At 42.6% G+C, this 18,044-nt stretch overlaps 2 long non-coding RNA genes and 1 other non-coding gene across 3 annotated transcripts; 2 read left to right on the top strand and 1 right to left on the bottom strand.

Annotated features, from left to right (window-relative positions):
- Positions 1-4,533: 4,533 nt before the first annotated feature.
- Positions 4,534-11,103, top strand: LOC144296257 (uncharacterized). Its single transcript, XR_013363419.1, has 3 exons — positions 4,534-4,672; positions 6,274-6,325; positions 10,942-11,103. It is a non-coding gene; the product is annotated as an uncharacterized LOC144296257 (long non-coding RNA).
- Positions 10,947-11,080, bottom strand: LOC144296669 (U8 small nucleolar RNA). Its single transcript, XR_013363679.1, has one exon. It is a non-coding gene; the product is annotated as a U8 small nucleolar RNA (small nucleolar RNA).
- A 2,569-nt stretch (positions 11,104-13,672) lies between the features above and the next one.
- On the top strand, positions 13,673-14,766 carry LOC144296550 (uncharacterized). Its single transcript, XR_013363642.1, has 2 exons — positions 13,673-14,143; positions 14,240-14,766. It is a non-coding gene; the product is annotated as an uncharacterized LOC144296550 (long non-coding RNA).
- The last annotated feature ends 3,278 nt before the right edge of the window (positions 14,767-18,044 follow it).

Raw genomic sequence — 18,044 nt, 5'->3', positions numbered from 1 at the left:
TCTGCTCCTTAAACAAGCTCTTCCCAGGGACTTTTGCTTATATTGCATGACCAGAACAGTGCCACATGAACATCTTCAGCAACAAAGAAAGCTGAGATGATACACGAGCACGTTGCCATTCTGAATAGAATCTGTTGAAATGTCTACATTAGGTGGACACCAGTAGTACCTGACACATGTATAATTATGTTGTGTTAAAAACTCTAACATATTTTTCCCCAAAGCCAGTTAAATAGAAAGAAATGTAAATTTTTTATAGATGTTTTGAAAAATTGTTCTAAGAATATGGGCAGTCACTGGTAGGAAGGATCCAGCTTTGACTAAGTCAAATACAGGTATCCCCACTTTTTGAAAGTTCATGTTATACCACTTCATTTTTACAAAAGACCTAGCACTAGTACGTGTTTTCATTAACTGAAGGAAATCCAAAGAGGATTTCTGCTCTTATGAAAAAGGTGAAAATTGGCAATAACGGAGCATTCAACATTGGCTCATAGCGAGCAGTTAGATGGGTAGTATATACCCCTAGCAGTGAAAAGGGCCCCATCCAGCTCCTTCCTCTGGAGCCACACTTAGCAGCCAGAACCTTGAGCTGTGTCTGGGCATCTGTGCTTTATCTTGATTTATTTTATGCATCCGTTAGCAAGATATGCCCTAAGGTATCAGAAAAGCTTAAGAGAGGTCATTTTGGGGGTCTTAGAATGCTCAAAACTTTCTCCATATAAATTGATGTGAATTGCTTCTTTGCTGTATGCTATTTCAGCTTATAAAAGTTTTCATAGGAACACTTTACTTTCGGATACTGGGGGAAACCTGTATCAAGAATTTGGGGAGGTAGGAGGTGACTTGCAAGAAAAGTAGAAGACAGGAAGTATTGTGGTAGCACATAGAGAGGCTAACTCCCAGCTGGAAAGGACCACACATCTCCAAAGGTCCTTGCAGGGTTCCCCCACAACCCTGCCCTCTCTGTCTCTTGCTTTCTCTGTCCTCTGGATGAAGGACACTTTCAGTGCAGTGTTGTCTTAGTGAAGGGAAACATACCTGTTCTGTAATGCTTACACAAAACTGGACTAAAATTTATTTTTGAAAAATCTCCCTCTGTTTCTTAATTTTTCCTCATGTTTTCCAGATCAAAGTGTCTCTAAAAATTCTAAAATATATTGTATCACCGTATCTAGGCATCTAAAACCACCTGTTTGCAAAAGCACCATGTATCTTATCCTTAAATATATAACCTCATGGAGGTTTTTTTTTACTGTGTTCTCATAGAAATTGAAGAAGGGTGCATTGTAGACATCATTGAACATTAAGAGGGACCTTATTGTCAAAAGATTTGGATTTTGCATGTTTAAATGTCTGCAAAATGTGTATCAACACCTGCCAATAAGGGTTGAGGTCCTACCCATCTTGCTCTGCCATCTGAAAGTCAACTTTGTAAAGTTACTCCTTTTTCTTCCCTTTTTCCTTCTTCTCCTCCCTCTCCCTCTTTCTCTTTCTTACTAGCAAAATAGCTTCAACCTCCATGTGACCTAGTTAACAACTAGTTGGGTAACTTTAAATAAGTACCTTTCAAAGTCTGGATTTTGATTAAAAAAAAAATTAAAGTTTAGGGCCAATCTTTAGTGTACCTTACATTGCAACAATAAATGTGTTTTTATCACAAAAATCTTGCAATTTCAGGGCCAGGAGAAGTCCTTGAGAGAATCTCTTCATATGTGAGCAAGCCAGGGTCCAGGGAGTGGGAGTGACTTTCCAGAGTCGAGTGGAAATCCTGTGGCAGAGCTGAGATCAGAACGTGGGTTTCCATCAGCCAACATGGATTTGATTTTCCAGTGCTATGTCTTGGACTTGATTTTAACAATAAAGGAATTCAGATTGTCATTAAATTTCTCATCTCTACTGTGTTCATTATTCAAATAGAAAAATAAAATCATCCTTTTTCTCAGGCCGCTCAGCCCAAACAGAAATTATATCTCTTGTTGTACTGTTAGATCTAACGTGATTGGATTTAAATATTCATTGCACATCACATTGTCTCCTGGATTGAAATGATTTCTAACAAATTTTTGAGATCTCCTTGAGTGATTAGATAACATTAGGTCTAACAGCTTTTTTTTTTTTTAAATCAACACTTGAAACTTTTGAGGCTTTCCACTGGATATTGGTTTCTTTCAGTAGAATTGCTGGAAAAAGAGTGGTTTATGAGTCATGCCATTAATAGGCCATCATACCTAAAGAATGTTCCTGTGTGTTGTTTCATCATACATGTGGCGAGAGGGAGGGAGAGAAAGAGGAAGAGGGAGGAGGAGAGGAAGGAAGGGAGGAGGAGGAGAGGGAGGGAGAGAAGAAAGGAGAGAGAAGGACAGAAGGAGGAAGGGAGAGTACTACTTTCAAGTTGAAAGAGAAGAAAATGGAATCACCAACAACAAATCAACTTATTCAAACAGAAGGAAAACCAAATAAACAATTAGCAGGGCAAATAGAAAGCACAAAGTAAGGTGAAAATGAAAAAGAAGTCTTCATATATAGTAATTATGGTAGATTAAAATGAACTAAGCTTTGCACTGAAAATAGAGTTCATTTCTAGTAAGAAGAAAACCTATGACGCCCTATTTAAATGTGACACTCTGGAAACATTTGCATCCTGCGAGCTCAAAGATGTAAGGGCTACAGGGCAAATACTAAAGACATCTGAAGCAATTATAGCAATAGCTGACAAAATAAATTATAACAATGGATAATAATGACCACTCTAGATTGCGTGACAATGCCGAGTTTGTATGATTCCTGACTAGCTACACAAAATACATAAAGCAAAAATTGAGAGACTACAGGGAGACCCTGAGATATTCTTGAGGAGGTCGCGACCCACCCTTCTCAGTAACTGATGTGTCAAACAGACACACACATTAGTATAGAGATAGGGCATTAGCCCAACACTAATTCACAAACCGGGTTCAATAGGCGTTCAAATATCTTGGCTTTCAGCGATGGGGAAACACACATTCTTCTCACGTGCGGATGGAATATCTACAGAAATGGAACCATAAAGAAAATCTCAACATTTAAAACACACACACACACACACACACTTCTTACAGATTATGTTCTTTGACAACAATGCAAACTAGTTAGAAATTAACTAAATACATTTCTTTTCTCAAGTGTAAAGTTCCATGTGTTCCATAGACAAAGATGCCTGGGAAGCACTGGGTGAAATCCAGATTAATAATAATAAGGAGAAGGAAGAGGAGAAGAAGAAGAATTTTTTGGCTGCAGGAGTTTTCAAATGCCTTCCTAAACTAATGTCTATTGTGTGTTTCCAGGTGACAGTGTTTATTTAATGCAATGTCTCACATGTTCCCTTTGCCATACGATTTTTTACTCATGGAGTAATTCGTGGGACCAGTGTTCTGCAGAACACGCTTTGGGAAACAGTGTCGTGTTTTTGTGTAGTATGTTTGTTAATGCTATTTCACTTCCTCTGCAGGCACATGGCTGGATGTGACATCTAACACCGGAATATATACAGCCTGATAAAACCACGCACCGATGCTCCTGAGGAGGAGCATCACCAGACCTTCTACAGAGCATTGCAAGGAACAGGATAGAATCACTTCTGCAGGAGGAAGCCATGTGCAGAGAGGAATATTCGTGTTTTATTTTTTTTAATTTATTTTTTATTGGTGTTCAATTTACTAACATACAGAATAACCCCCAGTGCCCGTCACCCATTCACTCCCACCCCCCGCCCTCCTCCCCTTCTACCACCCCTAGTTCGTTTCCCAGAGTTAGCAGTCTTCACGTTCTGTCTCCCTTTCGTGTTTTAAAGTTGTTCTCATCTTTCAAGATACTTGAGCTACTCAAATCGGTGTCAAAGCCCTGAGACCCGCTATACGATTCCTTAAACTTCTTCTCAAACTTGTCAGGACAGCCATGACTCTCTTGGGTTTGACTCTCATCCAAAAGCCCCACTTCCCAGACAGTTAAGAGACCTGACTTTCTTTCCAGCTCAGTGAGTCTGTGACAGGACGATGAATCACTCTTCGGATGAAGAGTTAATCTATTATGTTGCCTACAGCAATAAAGCCACTTCTGCCCCTTTCTGGGGCTTTCTCACATACTCTCCCTCTTGCATTGAGATAATTCATTAGTTCTGCTTTGTCAGGGGCCCACCTGTACCATGTTAATGAGCAACCAGATGGATCAGAGGGACAGAAAAGCAGAGAATCCCCTTCCCCTCTGGGGCTGGGGCAGTTCTGAGCCTTGGGTTATTTTCTTCAGGAATCTGAACATTCTAGGATAAGAAATAAGCTCACACATTATGAGTTCATGTAACTGTATTTTCATACATCTGAGAAGATACCTATGTTAACTCAGGGTGGTGATTTTTAAATGTGTCCAAAAATTCTTGATATTCCTTCTTCCAAGAGATGGAGCTAAATTCTCTTTCCTGTGAGTGTGGGCTGGACTTAATGACTCATGAGTGAATAGACCATGGCAGGAGTCAAGGGATATCATTTCTGAGATTAAGTTACTAATGAAGCTGCGGTCCCCTATCGGGTGTGGGCTCTTTCTCTCTCCTGTGTCTCTTGCTCTGGGCACTCCGTGGAGAGGTCCATATGGCAAGAGATGGAATCTTCCTGTGACAGCCACATGAGTGAGCTTGAAGGTGAGACCTCCAGTCCTGGTCAATCTTTAGAGCCTGCAGTCTGTGTCAACAGCATTACTGAAATCTCATGAAATCTCATACTTAAACATTAAGAAACTAAATGAAAGGAGCTTTCTCTTTCTTTCTTTCCTTCTTTCTTTTCCTTTCTTTCTTTCTTTCTTTCTTTCTTTCTTTCTTTCTTTCTTTCTTTCTTTCTTCTTCTGAACCAGAACCACCCGGCTAAACTGCTCCTGGATATCTGACCCTCAGAAACTGTGTGAGTTCTTAAGTACCTGTTGTTTTAACACGCTAAATTTGGGGTAATTTGTTATGCAAATAGATAACTAATATATCCAGTGATTGGAGCTGTTGAGGGTGTAGGGAAGCCGTCTTAGGTCACGTGTATCTACTCCATGTGCCTGGGGCCATATTGGTCTGGTGGGGAAAGGAATTTCCTATCATTGGAAGGCTCACTTATTGGAGAGGACGTGAGGATAGAAAGAAGCTCACAAGATACAGGAAGGGTCCTGCAGCTCAGCTCTCTACCAAAAGCAGACAGAGGGGCAGGATCCTGACCACACAGACAGCTGTAGGGTCAGCAAAATGTCAGACATGGAGGTGGTGACAAAGGTGTCAATGAGGATTGTCTTATCTGTGACAGACCCTGGTGTGACGAGGGTGTGGAGAAGCCAAAGTGCTAGGTTTGGTTGGCAGGTCACTGTGGCCATGATGGTCACGGGGAAAATGGACCAACTCCAGTGGGCTCCACCAAAGTCTCACTTGAGCTGCTGACAACAGTGGTGCAAAGAATTTTGCAGAACATGAAAAGGAGTTGGCTCATCAATGCCTAGGGCTTGAAGCCTGATGGATTAAACTCTGATGTGAGCAATCTTGATTTCTTCTGCCCACAGAGGATGAATAGTTCTCATTTAGGCATCTGGTTTGGAATATTGAAGTTAAAACCTGAGATGTACCTATTCTTTTAAGGTTGAGATTTACTTAAACATTAAGAAAGTAGATGAAAGGAACTTTTTCTTTCTTTCTTTCTTTCAGATTCTGTTTTTAAGTAATCTCTACACCCAATGTGAGGTTCGAACTCACAACCCTGAGATCAAGAGTCACATGCTCCACCGACTGAGCCAGCCAGGCAGAAAGGGGCCTTTTTTTAAAATCATCTCTCCAATAACTTATTTTGAGATGTCATGAAAGAAAAAGAAAACAATTCAGAAAATGTCTTGAAAATCTTTTTTTTTATGTCTTGAAAATCTTAAAGAATAAAATTTTAATAACCACTGCCACCAAGCATACCCCTCCCTCCAAATTCCTATTTCATGAAAACTAATTCCAATGTAGTCTTGTTATAATGTCTGTCTGAATAAAAATTCAACATGGAATCAGTTTTCCACTCCTGATGGGTTCTTTGTTCAAGCGCTGTCAAGGTGACGTTGTAATGATATTTTTTCTGGGGAGAGGAATTGATTCATTGTTTTAAAATCTGTTCCAAGAATAGATTTTCACTAATAATTGAGTTTCATTAACAACAAAAAACGCAGTGATGCTACACTACAGTGTCAGAGTAGATGATAGAAATAAAGGAGCAAATTTATCTGTTTCTTCGACAGGTGCTCGCTGGACGTCCGCCATGCATCAGCCAGGGTATGAAAGCCCTAGAAGGTGAGTAGTGAATAGCTTGAAATGGAATAGTTGTCAGGAGGAAGGCCAGTCCAGCCATGATGAAGATGCTCCTGCTGCTGCTGTTGCTTCTGCTGGAAGCTAATATTTATTCAGTACTTTATGTCCAGAGCTGGGCTAAGTATTGTACAATCATCAGCTCACAAAATTGTGACAATTAATACTATGAAGTGGTTACAGCTCCCATCCTCATCTTGCAGATTAGAAAAACAGGCACATTAAATTAAATTAATTTGCCTGACATCCTACGTATAGGCTGGAGCCCATACTGACAAACAAGATCTGATTCTAAAGGCTGGGTTTTTCGTTTCCGCGTTAGCAGGAGAGATGGCAAGGGAGCTGTGTGCACTGAGAGAGTAGTGTTAGACACTAGATAAATTTCAGAATTAAAAGCTGTACATGGAAGCCATAAACAGAAGAAGCGCTCTCTGTGATGGGGAGGAGGAGCTGAGAAGTTCTCTTAGAATGCAGACGAGAAGGACAAAAAAGTGGAACACTGGAGAATGTGAAACATTTCAGGTAATTGGAATTTCTGAGGAAGAGATAAGAAGCCATGGAAAAGAAGGAATAGCATGTGCTAGAATACGAATTTCCTGATTTAAGGAAAACTCCATTCTGCACCTTGAAAAGATTTATCAAGTACAGGCTAAAATTGCCAAAAATAGGAGCAATAAATATATTCTGTGTATTTTTATCATAAGTGAAAAACGAGAACACCCACAGATCGTGTTTGGTTCTATAAGTTTCGACACACAAATAGAATAGAAAATAATTCCCAAGCCCTTAATCGTTCTTACTCCTGGAGGCAACCACCATTCCGGTTTCTCTTACCGTATAGATTAGTGTTGCCTGTATTTGAACTTCATATAAATGCAACTGTACGGTGTGGAACTGTCCGGCTTCTTTTGCCTTCCGTATGTCTTCACAATCCATCAGTGGTTTATTTCTTTCTATTGCTGAGACATACTCCATTGTATGAATAAACAACAATCTGTTTGTCATTTCTCTTGCTAATGAACGTTTGGATTGCTTCCAGTTTGGGGCTATAATAAATAAACTTGCTATGAATGTTCTCGTATGAGGCTTCTTGTAGACATATGTTCTCACTTCTCTTGGGTAAACACCTAGGAGGGGATTCGCTGAGACAGGGTGAACTTGTGTTCAGCTTTACAGGAAACCACCCAGAGCCCTACAAAGTGGTTGTATTGCTTATTCTCTCACCAGCGACGTGTCAGAGTTCTCGTTGCTCCACATCCCGGCCAATTTCTGATGCTCTTGGTATTATTTATTTTAATTTGGGTCTGAAGTGATATCTTGTTGTGGTTTTGATTTTCACTTTCCAGAAGACCAGTGGCACTGAGCATCTTTTTCCTGTGCTAATTGGCCATTGTCTTCCTTGGTGAAGTGTCTGTTCAAATCAATGGCCCATTTTTAACAATAATGGCCCCTCAGGTGGGCAGGTGAGAAGTTAGGAAGACCTCAACTGAGGTTGTCATAATGGTGATAACAGAGTGGAGTGACAGTGAGGGAGGGCCAAGTGTAGGCTGACCATCAGGTGTCTGCTGTGGTGGGTAATGGCAGCAATGGTGAGTTCATTCAGACATGGGGAGCTGTGGTCCTAAGCATTTCCACTCCTAACACGCCTCAGCAGAAATCTTGGAGGAAGATTTCTTTACACCTGGTCTTCACCCAACACCCATTCCCAGCCTTGACTGTCTACATCACTTCTACACCTGGTACCCTCTTGAGAACACACCCAGAACTAAAATAACTGTATTAAATTAGAAGCTTAGAAGTGCATCAATTACATCCCCGTTAATCTGAAGTAATCTACGTCTCATTGAGTCAGGAGCTTCTAGAAGGTCTCCATGGGAGAGTTTTTTAAAGTGTTAAGTTTTCAAAGTCAACAAAAGCTACCCTTTTGACCAAAAAATGAGGTTTTGTGTAATTTTTGTGCCCCCTGATGCCCAGGTTTAATTTAATTTGGTTTGGATTTCTGTAAGAAATATATGTCATCAATCTCCAATAATCCTGTTCCTAGAACACAGTTTACTTGGGATTATCGAAGTCAGGACTCTTATATACTCTAAATAAATTGAGTGGCTTTTTCTTGGAGTCATTTGTCATATACATATAATGATATTTTCACCTACTTTTTATGGAGACCAACCTTCGGATAGAGTAAATCCACTTTTCTGTTATCCAGAACTCTTGCAACATGTAAGTATTTATGCTTCATTTGGAATAAGCTTAGTCATAAGATGCTGCACTTCATGAAGCCATGATGAAAACCTCTTTTTAAAAGCCTTTTCTGAGTCTTTTCCAGAAAAATCCTGATGCTTTTGTTGGCTTCCACTTCCCATTATTCCCCTTCACTTGAGCATGTGTTTGAACACATGACTCATTATAAATGCTTTTAGGTGGAAGTTCCCAAAGCAGGAAGTATGAAATGAGCTCAGTCAGCTTTATTATATATAAGTTTAATTTTACTTAGCCATTAATGTGCAAATCATGGTATTAGTTGTCTAGTAATCACATTGGTTCAATCCAAGAACTATGTTTGCACAAAATGAAACAAATACAAAGTGCATTTTCGATGGTGTGAAAGCCAGCAGCCTAACATCACCTAGATTGTAGCATATACACCATGGACCCATGGGTTGTGATGTTGGTGTGCTGTTGATTTCTGATATATCTTGCTTCATTTTGCCCTGAGAAGTATGGAGAGACATGCAATGCTAAACTGTAATAAAATACTGTATTATAGCAGTTGATTGAAAAAAACCCAACAGCATGAGATGTTGATAGTAGAGACAAGAAACCAACTCTAACTATGAAGGGAATTCTAAGAAGCAGATAATGTTGAGTGGGAGTAGATTCAGTAGTCATAGAAATAATATCCAAACAATTTTCTTGGTTGAAGATAGATACAAGCCTACATGTCAAAGGGTCTACCAACACCAAGAAAAATGAGTAGAAAGAGACCCATAGATCATGATGATGTATTTCAAGGGTAAAGGGACTTTATTCCTAGACCTAAGGAAAGCGTTTTAAAGGTGAACGTGCAGTCAGATTGGCTTCAAACTTATCTTTTGCAGGACAAAAAGCGAAAAATCAACATATCAATATCTCTACAATTCTGAGGGAAAATTATTGTAACCCAGTTCTTTAAGTTATCAAGCTATTGTTTATGTGTGAGAGCAACATACAGATTCTCAGGTATAGAGGAATCTAGAAAGTATACCCTTTTAGTTGCCTACTGTTGTCATAACAAACCACCACGAACTTAGTGGCTTAAACAATGCAGATTTATTCTCTTAAAATTCTAGTGGTGAGAGGTCCAAAAATCAAAGTCTGCATTCCTTCTGGAGGTTCTAGGGGAGATACCTCTTCTCTGCCTTTTTCAGCCCCTAGAACTCATCCACATTCCTGGTCTTGTGGCTCCTTCTTCTGTCTTTAAATCTAGCACAGTTGCAACTCTCTGACCATTCACCCATCCTACCAGCTCCCTCTGATGCTTCTCTCTTCCATTTAAAAGGATGCTTATGATTACACTGAGCCCAACCGGATGACCCATCATTTCCCACCTCAAGATCCTTAATCTAATAATATCGACGAAGCCCCTTTGTCAGGGCAGTTAATAGTTTCACAGGTCCTGAGAATTAGGACTAGGACATGAACGTCTTTTGTGGGTGGGGAGCATTATTCTCACTACAGCATATACCAAACAAGGCTCTTCTTGAAAAAAGGTAAAGATCATATAAATGTAAAATTCAGTTGTAAGAAAACATGAGAATAGAAAAAAATTGAAAATAGAAAAGTAATGATTGGGACATACCCTAATAATCTCTAAAGTTGTAGAGCAACCGTACAATTGGCACCAGGACAGATTGGAAGTCCACTAATAGGTCCAAACATCCATATGAATTTAAAACAATGAGAAAATGAGAAAAAAAATCCAAGTGAGGTTATTAGGAAAACTAACAAATCATTTGAGGGGGGATAAAAGGTTAAAACCTGAAGTCACATCATATGCCCGCAGACAGTAAAGATATAAATATGCATATTTTTAAAAATGAAACCATGAAACTATTGGGAGACAATTTTATTAATTTATTTTAAACGATTTTATTCTTAAATAATCTCTATACTCAATGTGGGTCTCATACTCAAACCTGGAGAACAAGAGTCACACACTTCACAGACTAAGCCAACCAGACGCCCCTCCTGGGAGAAAATTTTAGTGAATGCTTCTGTAATTTTAAAATGAACATGAATTTCTGACTGTAACTGCCAAGCCAGAAACCCTTAAAGGAAAATAATGGGTGTATATGAAAATGTAAATAGCTAAGTAATAATAAAAATGATTTCTACGTGACCAAATAGTTGAAAGACCTATGATAAATTATTTATAACAAAATTGACAGAAGTTAATATCCTTCTTATAGAAAAAACTCTTACAAATCAATAATTAAGAGACAAAAGAAAAGTGGGCAAAGGTTGCAAATTGAATTTTACAAGAAAAGGAATTGAACAGAATGAGAAAACATGAAAAGAGCTTTACCTGTCACAGTAACCAATGATTTTTTTTTTCCTAGAAAGAAGCAAATAGGAGCAATCAGGGTGCTGAAGTCCTGATTATGCAGAGATGCTAATCACAAATCATGCAAACTTCAATCATCATGTTCCATCTGCCCTCTAAAAGGAGGAACTAGTAAAGATTTTCCTACCTGATGATTCCAATTATTTTTTTAAGCTAGTATTCTGTCTTTGTGTGAGTGGTTTTCATTGGTTCTAACTTTCTGCAAACTAAGAACATTTAATAGAACTTCAAATGTGTATATTCTTTGTAGCAGCAAGTATAATTCTTCACCAGGTGGCGGGAATAATGCCTTGGCCAGCAGCGGGGCAGGGGTTATGCAGCTCCCATGGGCTCCTCTCTTAGTGACGGGTGGGGAGATACTTTATTTTCACTCAGTATCATCCTTCTCTCCCTCCCTTCCACTCCCTTCCTTTCCTCTCCTTCTTATGTGCTGACCCAGCAGATCCCTTTAAGTCCTACTCAACTATTGTGAATTCAGGGGTGGGGAGGGTAGTCACGGCCCTATGAGAACAGCCTGAGTGTGGGCAGGCATAATGCATCCATTACACCTATGGCCCAGGTTGGGGCTGGCGGAGCCTGACACACCTGAGACCTTCCATGAATTCATGGAGAGTCTCCTCTCCTGTTAGGTCTCCAAACACAGCAAAGTCCCCGCCTTTTTTTTTTTTTTTCTTCTCAGAGTTTGAAAGATTTATGGCAGGTGAGTTTCACTCTCTTCTCTGTTTCTCAGGAATATTTGGGAAGTTTCTCTCCTTGGCCATTCAGTGGGGAACAAAGAGGGGGGTATGGTTACCTTAGCTAAACTTGAAATTCAAAACAAAACTCTAAGTCATCATAGCATTTGACATCCTAACAGCCTGTGTGTGTGTGTGTGTGTGTGTGTGTGTGTGTGTTACCTCTATAATTAGATGTTTACACCTTTGAGGATACAGGTCTGTTGCTTCCCTGGGGAAATAGAGTCTGGCGTCTTAAAAACGGAATTAGCTGTTGCTTAGCCAGCACGCATCAATAACAAGAAATACATTTAAAATAAGTTAATCCCTTATATAATTAGAATATTAATGCTGACTCTGGGGCGTGTGCCTTCACTTATGCACACATATACTTTCTCCTTCAAAAATCAGAGTTTTGGGGGATCCCTGGGTGCCTCGGTGGGTTAGCACCTGCCTTCGGCCCAGGGTGTGATCCTGGAGACCCGGGATCAAGTCCCTCATCGAGCTCCCTGCGTGGAGCCCGCTTCTCCCTCTGCCTGTGTCTCTGCCTCCCTCTCTCTCTGTGTGTCTCTCATGAATGAATGAATGAATGAATGAATAAATGAATAAATAAATAAATAAATAAATAAATAAATAAATAAATAAATAAAAATAATCTTTTAAAAAAATCAGACATTTTTTATTAACAACACGTTAACTTCAAATGGGCAAGACAGATCCCTATCTCCAGATTCAGAGCTTAAAACATCAGGAGACTCTAATCCATCATCTTCTATGGCCCAATCTCGTCCTCACGCCAGTCCCCACCACTGGCGGGACCGACGGGCAGGTGTAAATTCCAGGATGGATGCAGGAAAGGCATAAATGTGAATTAATTTTATTCCTCCTAACAAAGCCGAGTAAGAGTAGCAGAGATTCAAGAATTGACTTCCACATGGTACAGGTTCCTGTCCCTCTTAGGCTCTCAGGTGGCTAACCTGAAGGGGCATCTGTGTAGAGAGGCGACGGGCCGATGGCCTCATCCTAGACTGTCCCTGCTGTCAGCCTGGGCTCCACCTGTGTCCTCTGGCTCGCAAATTCCGTGTCTTCGCTGTTCCGGAGAATCCAGCTCCCTCTATAAAGTGGAAACTGATACCGTGAGATGTACTCCTGATTACATTCAAATACATCAAGAGCCATTCATTTCTGAGCCTCACAAGGCAGCGGGAAAGCCGAAGGGTATTTTCACATAACTACTCGCCAAAATAGAAAGACCTCACTAATGTTGCACACTTGTCTGTAATTGCGCTAGCCCCGCATTCTCATTAGAATAAAATCATCCTGTTTTTCATCTGGATGAGCTGCCGTTTCTGTTTTTCCATTGTGAAGGGTGGGGAAGACTTGATTGCTTGCGTCAATGTAAGATGTGCAATTTTTCCAAAAAGGCTACTTACGCAGATGCATTTTCAATCAGGGCTCCAGAGCCCAGAACACAATTTTGATTAATAGTCCATTGAGGGTTTCAACATATGGTTCAGTGTTTAAAGGATTTGAGATAAATCCACCAAAGGGGATGCAACCCCGGTTATGAATTTAACAGTATCTGGCTTTCTGGTGGAACCGTAGCCAGTTGAATATACAGACACGGGATGTGTCCTTGGTCACATAGGCCGTAAGCGCCTCGCAGGCAGGAACCTGGTGTTATCCGGAGGGGCATCTCTAGCATGTAGCCTAGCACCCAGGACACAGTGGGGACAATATGCATTCCATGAAGTGTTTTTCAACCTAATGAGATATGTGAGCAGAAACTGTGAGCAGAAAACCCACAATTTTTTTTAAAGATTTTATTTATTTTTTCATGAGAGACACAGAGAGATACAGAGACACAGGCAGAGGGAGAAGCAGGCTCCCTGCGGGGAGCCCAATGCAGGACTCTATCCCAGGATCCTCGGGGTCACGCCTTGAGCCAAAGGCAGATGCTCAACCACTGAGCCACCTGGGAGTCCCAGAAAATCAACAATTTTTGACAGATTCTCTGCAGACCATGTTTCTGCTGTTGCTCCCATCACTGCATAAACTAGCTAAGCTCTTCACTGGGCGTGTTTAGTCAGCAAGCATGCGCCGGGCACTCGCCTCCTACTAGACTCTGACCCTGGATGTGGCAAACAGCCTGTCATCAGAATCCATTTCCTCTTTTTCTCTGAGTCACTTCCCTGTCTCCCTCACAGTGACTGAGGCCTGTGGCTGGTTCTAGCCATTGGGAAATGAAGAAAAGGGTCTCTCTTCAGGCCTATCCTATGAGTCCCCCAGTTCCCACCTCCATGCTCTTCCTCCTTCAAATTGGCTGCATCAGGAACACCATGGTGGCCATGGAAGCCGTGTGCTGACGATGGGAGAGACCTTGAAAGAACCCACCACCTGAACACCTGCCCGTGACTGTTAGGTGAACAGAGAAAGAGCTTCTATTGTGCGGAGCCCAATCCCAACCTGAACACGTGATTTAAGGTCAGAGGAGATGTGGCCCTGCCCTGTACCGGGGCATCTAACCCCAGCGTAGACTTCAAAGGGCAGATCACCATGTGGCCCTTTATGCCTCCACAGGAGAGCTGCAAACAGAGAGGGTCCCTCCAGGATGCCCGCTCCAAGATCACCAGGCCTTTCCAAAGTCTTCAAGAGAAGGCCCTGGTTGGACACCAGTGGTCAGAGACTCTCTGCCCTCAGGGATGAACCCAGTGCTACAACCGGTCCGATGTGGGGCTGATGACTCTGACCACTCACGTCTCACCAAAGTGGATCATCAAGTGCTTGCCAAGGGGACGCTCACCAACGGAGCACTTCTGACGGAGGCCCACCTCCCAGCACGAGGCATTCTGTTTGCTAGCAGGCAAACTTGTTTCTAGTATATTCATTTGAAGGGCCTTGGTATCCTCCACTTTTAAACTACTTTTAGGGACACCTGGGTGGCTCAGTGGTTGAGCATCTGCCTTTGGCTCAGGTCATGATCCTCGAGTCCCGGGATCGAGTCCCACATCGGGCTCCCTGCAGGAAGCCTGCTTCTCCCTCTGCCTGTGTCTCTGCCTCTCTCTGTGTCTCTCATGAATAAATATTTAAAATCTTAAAAAAATAAACGATGTGTATATGTATGTCTCATTTAGTCCTCTGAACGATCTCGCTGACCAGTGAGGCAAGTTGGCTCAAGGTCATGCAGCCAGTGGACGTGTTGGAACTCAGATGTTCTGACACCCGAATCGTTCAGTGTCCTCGCCACCAGGTCAAGCTCCGGTTTGTGTCAGGGCTGGGGACACACTGTCCTCCCCAGCCCCTACTATGTCTTAACATCCCCTGTGAACTCACGAGCTTGCAACAGATTTAAGCTCGGCCATGGAGCCGGGACCACGGATGCTCAGCCCCACCCCAACCACTGCCCCACCCTGGAGGCAGCATTATGGCTCTGCAGAGCTTCCAGAAAATGTCACGGGTAAGGTTTAAATGTCACGGTATCAATCTGGGTCTGGTGTTCAGTTCCCCAGGCAGCATACAAATGAGGAGGACCTGAGGACCATAAAGGGAAGTTTTTTTTGTTTTTTTTTTTAAAAAAAGCTGAGCTATTTATTAAGAATGTCAGGGTGATACTGATAGATCTCACTGAGGTTTCACTGGTACATTTGAATTTCAGTGTCCATAGAATCAGAGCCCAGAGCCTCAACCGTTATATTCCCCTCCCTCTTGCACTTTTTGCACCTCACAAATATTCCCTCCACATGACTTAACTTCAATTCAATAAACATTTACTGGGCATCGAACCAAGGGAAAGGCTTGCTGCTGTCTGCCTGCTGTCCATCCCCATGATGGCATTATGTCAAGTGCGGAAGATAATTATTTACAAACATGGAAATTGATTGTTCCTAAGTTCTGCAAGCTTCTGGAGGCCCTGGCCGTTAACATCCAAATGAAACTACCTGAGTCCCCGCCGTTGACGGAGGGAAGCCAGCGCTGTGGCTGGGATCTGAGGGTAGTGGGCAGAGAGCAGCAAGGGTCCAGTTACCACTCAGGACGAAGGAATGCTACGGGCCCAGCTCTCAACCCGAAAGCTTCTCTTTCGTCCCTTAGCTTCATTCACGTAGGTCTTCAGCAAGGGTCTATGGGACTCTTACCAGTTCCCAGGCCCCATACTGCACGATGAACAAGGCAGAGAGCCCTGCTCTTGTGACCGTGCTCCTTACAATCTAGGAAAAGACCCAGACAATTTACCAACCAGCAGTCACATAGTCGAACAGCTACTCTCTCTGAACATGGACACACCTGCTCCTCCATCCTGCCCTCCCAGGCTCCACCAACTCAAGGACGCTGTGCACAAATCTTTTTGTTGCCAGTTTGGGGGAAATAAACTGATGATTATGGATTCGTACTGAGAATACCTTACAATTTAATGCCGTACGTCACTATTGCTAAAATTTCTCTGCCCATTCTCCCACCATATGGCATCCTTTCCAGAGATCCCGGGGAATTCAATTCGACCTTTGAGCATTTTCTTCAATCTTCCCCTTGTTATGGGGTGAATTGTGTCCCTTTCCCAAAAAAGATATGATGTTGAGGCCCTAACTCCCAGGACCTCCGATTGTGACCCTGTTTAGAAAGAGTCTCTTCAAAGATAATTAAGTTAAAATGAGGTCATTTGGGAGGGGCCTGCACCATGATGACTGGTGTCCTCATGAAAAGGAGAAAATGCAGAGACAGACATGGATGCAGAGACAGACATGTACAGATGCGAGGACACACAGGGGACTGGAGAGACGTGTCTGCAAGCCAAGGGGTGCCAAGCATTGCTGGCCAGACATCAGAAACTGCAGGAGGGGGATCCCTGGGTGGTGCAGCGGTTTGGCGCCTGCCTTTGGCCCAGGGCGCGATCCTGGAGACCCGGGATCGATTCCCACGTCGAGCTCCCGGTGCATGGGGCCTGCTTCTCCCTCTGGCTGTGTCTCTGCCTCTCTCTCTCTCTCTCTCTGTGAGACTATCATAAATAAATAAAAATTAAAAAAAAAAAAAAGAAAGAAACTGCAGGAGGCAAGGAAGGATTCTCCTCTACAGGTTTCAGCGGAGCCTGGCCCTGCCAACACCTTGATTTTAGGCTTCTGGTCTCCCGCACGTGAGACAACACATTTTTGTGGTTTAAAGCTCCAAAATGTGGTCCCCTGGAACAGCAGCTCAAGGAAGGTAAAACACTCTCATCACGGAGACTCAAGCTTCTCACGCCACCTCTGGAGCCCCCATGCATTAGGCTGCCTGCAGAAAACTCAAACGCTTTGCTATTTCAAGGCAAAGTAACTAACTTCAATCTCCCATAACCTGACCCCCTATAAGGCTTTCCAAAAGCAAAAATATACCACACTCCCACCCCATGAATTTTGCCACTTCCCTGCAAGAAGGAAAAAGATGTTGGCAAGTTGTTTCAAAATGATGAAGTGTCAAAGCTCTGGGTGACACAGGGGCTGGGGACCTGGGTCTCTGCCCACCAGGGCCTCTGTGGCACCCAGTTGGGAAGCCCTTGGGTAAACTACTGATAGTTGAGTAGCTACCCTCCCTGTGCAGGTCGAGGCACAGCCGGGCTTCCAGATTTGAGGTCCAGCTTCCTGGGAATCTGAACGCACAATGATGCCCAATTTTGGCGTCTCTCAGGATACCAAGAGGTAGGCAGCCCCCCGCCAACTCCCCTTCCTCAAGGATCTGAATCAGAGTAGTTGGATGGGCTGTTTGGATGGGGTGAGACGTCTCAGTTCTGTAGCGGAGAAGAACCATGAAGAGAATTTTGGCAACAAATGGATAGAGTTGGGTTCAGGGAAAGAATACGAAGACAAAGATGGCATCCAGGCCTGCATGCTGGCTGAAGGGAGGAGGCAGAGAGGCAGGAGATGCCCTTGATGAAACCAGAGGCCTAGATGGGCTGAGGAAAGGGAATGTGCCATGTGTGAAGTACATGGGGTTCCTTTCCCTCCCCTGCCCTGGAGTTTCAAATCTGATCCCAAAGCAGGAGGATGATGTGCGTACGTGTAGCCTTTCTGTGGCTGAAAAGGCAGTAGAAACACACTTGTCCTCATGGAAACTCCACTTTAATTTACAGAAATAGGCCAGTATACATGATTTGTGAATTAAACACCTAGTGGGGGCATTTGAGTGTAGAATGACACCAAGTATTTTGGAAAAGTTGCAAGGACTAATGAGCCATCCGCAAAATTGATCTCTGTGGCCCAACACAGGTCAATGACAGTTCAGTTAAAGGTCATTAACAAATACAAATTGTGATCAATTATTTAAATATAATTTAAGACAAACGTAGTGCAAAGCCTTTCCAAACCAGACACCATCGATTTACTGAAAATAATGTTGTACTTCCAAGAGGCCAGCCAGG

Source organism: Canis aureus, chromosome 24 (genome assembly GCF_053574225.1).
Source record: "Canis aureus isolate CA01 chromosome 24, VMU_Caureus_v.1.0, whole genome shotgun sequence".
Classification (NCBI taxonomy): Eukaryota; Metazoa; Chordata; class Mammalia; order Carnivora; family Canidae; genus Canis; species Canis aureus.
This window is presented reverse-complemented; position numbering and strand designations above follow the sequence as displayed.